This window comes from Gracilinanus agilis, chromosome 1, assembly GCF_016433145.1.
Source record: "Gracilinanus agilis isolate LMUSP501 chromosome 1, AgileGrace, whole genome shotgun sequence".
Taxonomy (NCBI): Eukaryota; Metazoa; Chordata; class Mammalia; order Didelphimorphia; family Didelphidae; genus Gracilinanus; species Gracilinanus agilis.
This window is the reverse complement of record NC_058130.1, coordinates 530,122,953-530,128,490: the sequence shown is the minus strand read 5'-3', so window position 1 is coordinate 530,128,490 and position 5,538 is coordinate 530,122,953.

The following is a 5,538-nucleotide window of genomic DNA, read 5'->3' as shown; positions in this document are numbered from 1 at the left end:
TGGCCCCAAAGTACAAAAATAGTGATTCTGTATCTCTGATAAGCCTAAGAAAAGTCATAAAATGCCTATGTTTATTTGTATAAGAAATATTTAATAAATTATGGGGTTCACTATTATTTGCAGTTTTCAACTTATTCAAAAAATTCTGAAACATATCGGTCGAATAAAATGAGGTTCTACTGTACTTAAATTTATTCATGTCTTCTTTTTCACTTCCCAATTTTTGGCATTGATAATTTGCTTGACTTTTTAAAATTAAAGTTTATTAAGTATATTATTGTATGTATGTTGCTATATGCAACTATATAGGAGGGTTGCCTGGGTGCTATATGAAGGATGGTTATTGGAACAAATATTCCAAATTCTATTTGGCACTGCTATTATATCATTTCTTTGCTATTTTTCTGGCTCATCTTGGGTATGAATTTTTATTTTCATTTTCATTTTATTTTGAATATTTTCCCATAATTACATATTTCATGTTCCTTCCCTCTCTCCCAACCCCCCCACATAGCCAATACACAATTCCACTGGGTTTTACATGTATCATTGATTAAGACCTAATTCTATATTATTGGTAGTTGAACTAGAGTTATCGTTTAGTGTCTACATCCCCAATAATATTCCCATCAGCCCATGTGTTCAAGCAGTTGTTTTTCTTCTGTGTTTCTCCTCCCACAATTCTTCCTCTGAGTGTGCTAGTTTTCTTTCTCATAAGTCCCTCAGCCTTGCTCTGGTTCATTGCATTGCTGCTAGTAGAGAAGTCCATTATGTTTGATTGTACCACAGTGTATCAGTCTCTGTGTACAACGTTCTCCTGGATCTGTTCCTTTCACTCTGCATCAATTCCTGGAAGTCATTCCTCCATTTCATTATTCCTTTGAACACAATAGTATTCCATCACCAGCAGATACCATAATTTGTTTAGTCATTCCCCAAATGAAGGGCATTCCCTCATTTTCCAATTTTTTGCCTTGGATATGAATATTTGGAGATAAGTGGCATTGCAAAAATTCTCTCTGCTTTACCACATGTACCTCCCTTAGCTGAAGTAAGGAAATCTCCTTTCCCTTTTGTGCTAACTTTCCTTTTCTCAATCCTCTGTTAAGCATTTGTAGGTTTACACTGAAATGATTATCATGTTGTTATAAGGAGTTTTTCTTAATTTCACTCTGTCTTGTTAGGAGCAGAATTTGCTAGAAGGAGTTACTTAATCTCACTCTATCTTTTTAATAAGCAGGAACAGACAGATTGGCCCTCTGTCTCTTTAAAAGGCAGACTATAAAAGAAAAAATCAGTTAAGAGAAAGGGCTCTTTCTGGCTTCTTAGGGAGCAGGGGTTCTGTGTCATTCTCTCTCAGTCAAGAAGATCTGGCAGTTAACTGTTGAGAGTTTGAATTTAGATAAAGATTTGAGAAAGAGTCTGTCTCTGAGGGTTTTTCTTTCTTCTCAGCTCTTTGAGGGAGAAAGGTCTGACTGAGGCCTTTTCTCCACAGCCCTTTGAGGGGAGCAATAGAGGTGTCTGTGTCTCCATGATAGGCAGTTTCACCATTTACAGTTTGGATTCAGATACTGGTTAAGGAGGTTGGAGGATATACAGACTTATTGATTTAGTTTAGGTAAAATAGATAGCAAATTTTATCTTAGAGAGTGTAGTTGAGATAGGCCTGCTTTGTCAGGCAAGAAGATCCTTAGGTTTAGGGTTTCTTAGAGATAGGGTTTAGATTTTTAGGCATAGTTATATGATATAAGAGATATACTCTCCTTTTTCCTACCTCCTTTTTCCTATCCCAACTCTCCTTCAAATAAATAAGTAGAGGTGGTTTACCAAACTGTTCTCTTGTATTTTATCACAATATTTAATAATCTCCATATACCTTAATAGTCATTTCAAAAGAACTAAAACCCAAATAACCAATTAAAAGAACAGGTTTTCTCTAATGAATAGTCAAGGTCTCTAGTGATATTCCTGAGATACTTTTAAAAGCCCCAGAGTTGGGACCCCAGCACGTAGGATTTGGCCTACGAAGAAGAATGTGGTGGGAAAAAAACCTAATGGAAAAGAATTACTCAAGTTGAAATGGTAGAGAGGGGATATCAGTTGAATCTATAAAGGGAATATCAAGAGTGCCAAAAGACCAATATAATTAAAATCATACCCAAACAATCATATCTAAACTAACCTCCTTAGTTAGTGCCATCTCAATTCAATTACCAAAAAAATTATTGTATTGAGCTAGAAAATATAATAACAAATTTCATTTGGATGAACAAAAGATAAAATATATCAAATTAATTTTTAATGTAAGAAGGGGAGTCTTAGCAGTACAAAGATTTTAAATTATTTTATAAAGCAGTAATTATCAAAACTATCTAGGAAGTAAGATTAGTGGAACAGAACATACAACAAAAAGTAGTAAAAGGTTATAGTAATCTTATATTTGACAAAAATATGAATCTAAGTTTTGAGGGTAAGAACTCACTATTTGGTGACAATTACTGGGACAATTAGAAAGTAGTTTGGCAGAAACTAGTCATAGACCAATAGCTTACACCATTCATTAAGAAAAGATCATCATGACCTCGAGATGAAAGGAGATATAATAAGCAAATTAGAACAGGGAAATATTAGGTATCAGATATATGGATAGGAGAGGAATTTATGAGTATACAATAGATGGAGAGCATTGTGAAATATAAAAGTAATAATTTTGATTACATTAAGTTTAAAAGGTTTTCTACAAATAAAGTGAGTGTAGTCAAGATTAGGAGAAAAGCTGAAAATTTGGGGAAATTTTTGATAGACAGTTTTTCAGAGAGCAGTCTCATATCTCATATACATAGAGAGAACTTTGTCAATTTTTAAGAATAAAAGCCATCTCCCAGTTGACAAATGGTCAAAAGATATGAATAGACTATTTTTGAATGAAGAAAGCAAAGGTATATATAGGGATATGAAAAATACTTCACATCACTATTGTTTAGAACAGTGATGGGCAAACTTTTTAAAGAGGGGGCCAAAGGAAAGGAAATTCTCATCTGTTAGTCTGTTTTTAAGGCAACTCTTTCGAAGTTTCATTGTATTGTATCCTACTCACTGTATTTGTCAGATTAGGAATAATGTTATGCAGCCGGATAGAACATTTCAGAGGACTGCATCTGGCCCACAGGCCATAGTTTGCCCATCACTGGTTTAGAGAAATGCAAATAAAAATAAATCTGATGTATCATCTCATACCCATCAGAGAGACTAAAAGGAAAAAAGGTCAAAATGACAAAAACTGGAAGGGATGTGGGAAAATGGAGACACATACACTGTTGGTGGAATTGTGAACTGATCCAACTATTTTGAAGAGCAAATTGGAATTTTGGTCTTTTTTCTCTCTTCAAGGATATCAGGGGAAAAGGAAAAGAATCTATAAGTTCCAAAAATATTTATAACAGCTCTCTGTGTAGTGGCAGAGAACTAGAAATTGAGGGTATGGCTGAACAAATTATGGTATGTTATTATGATGGAATACTACTGCATGATAAGAAATGATGAGCAGGTTAATTTAAAAAAAAAACTTGGGAAGGCCAACATGAAATAATGAAAAGTGAAATGAGTAGAACCAATAAAACATTATATACAGCTACAGAATTAATATTTGAAGAACTTGTGAATGTTTACCTCCTGAGAAAGGACTAATGAATAGAAACATGAAAGACATAATCTATATATGCATATCTTGTTGTCAGGTGATGCCTTCAGTGGTGCAAGCAGGGAGGGAAGGGAGGGTTGAGAAACCTGTGAATAAAAAAGAAAAAGAAAGAAATTACAAAAAAAGAATGCTAAACCTCGATAAAATCATAAAGCCATCAAAATACAATAGCAATATTTTTGTCAGTGTCCTAAACTGTCACATTTTGCCCTAAAAGTCAATGTCAGGAAAACTTCTACTCTGCCAAAGAAAAGGCACTCTATTTTCCTGAACTGGTAAGAATAGGATGTAATAACTCGTGAGTTTCCCCCTGCCTTTCCATTTGAGAAATAACTTGCAAACTAGTAAGTAGATACTAACTGCTAATATGGTGCACTACTCTTCTAAAATTTTCAGTGGGGGTTCTTTTTTATCCCCTCTTTTCCATTTCATTTCATTTAGATGCCTTCCATCACTATCTCCTCCTTCACTCATCTTACCTTGAGGTAACTCTAAGTAGCTTGATGAATAGAATATAGTGGGCCAGTCCTAGAAATGGGAAGTCCTGGGTTTAAATTTGTCCTCAGACACTTCCTACATATACAACCCTGGGCAAGTTACTTAAGCCTAATTTCAAAAAACAAACAAACAAACAAACAAATGAACAAAAAATCCTAACCCTTCTCCTTGCCAAAGCACACTCCTATCCAAGCACAAGTGATTCCATTTTTTTCCAGTATTCTCCATCAGATTACTCACTGTATTATCTTTACTCTTCACTGATCTTCAATTTCTGTGTCTACAGACTGCTTCCCTGATGCTTACAAATATGTCCATGTCTCCCCAGTCCACTTGATCTATGTATCCTTGCTAGCTCTCATCTATATCTCTTCCACTTTCATGGAAAACTACTTAGAATGCCGTCAACATTCTATGTTTCAGTCTCAGAGAGTAGGGAGGGAGGGGAATAAGGGATGGAAGGTAAAAAGGGAAAAGGAGAGAATTTGGAACTCAATTTTTTTTATGAATGCTGAAAATTGTTCTTACATCTGAGAAAATTTTTTTAATCTGTGCTTCTACTTTCTTTCCTATTTCTTCATAATTCTGCAGTTTTGCTTCTAACTTCAACATTCAACTGAACCTGTTCTCTATACGTTTACCAATGATATTTTGACTGCCAATTTTAATAGTTTTTTCTGAGTCTTCAATCATTTTGACTTCTCTGAAGACTTTGAAACTGGACATCACCCCTTTTCTCCTTGATATTCTCTTCTTGCTAGGTTTTTGTGACATTTCTTTTTCTTAATTCCCTTTTCTTAGTTTCCTGTGCTGTATCTTCATTCACCTCATACCTGATAATGAGGAATGAAGGAAGGGAAGGCTCTTCCTGAGGTTTTTTCCCTTCTTTCTCTACACTATTTCACTTAATGATCATTAGGTCCCATGGTTTCAATTATGATCTTTATGCAGATGACTCTCAGACCTATTTATCTAGCTCTATTAATCTTTCTGTTAACTTCTCTCCTCAAATTGCCTTTTGGACATCTCAAATGGGAACCCTTTTAGGCATCTTAAATCCTACCTGTCAAAAACGGATTCTTTTTCTCTCCAACTCTGCCTTCTTCCTAATTTCCTTATGATAGTCAAGGAAACTATCCTCCCTATCACACAGTCTCTCAATCTAGACATTATTCTTAACTCCTCATTCTCATAGGTGGCTAAGTGGCCCAGTTGATAGAGGTCTGGGTCTGAAATTAGGAAGACCTGAGTTCAAATCCAGCCTCAGAAACTTGTTTGCTATGTGTCCTAGGGCAAGTCACTTCAACTCTGCTTGCCTTAGTTTCCCCAACCACAAAATG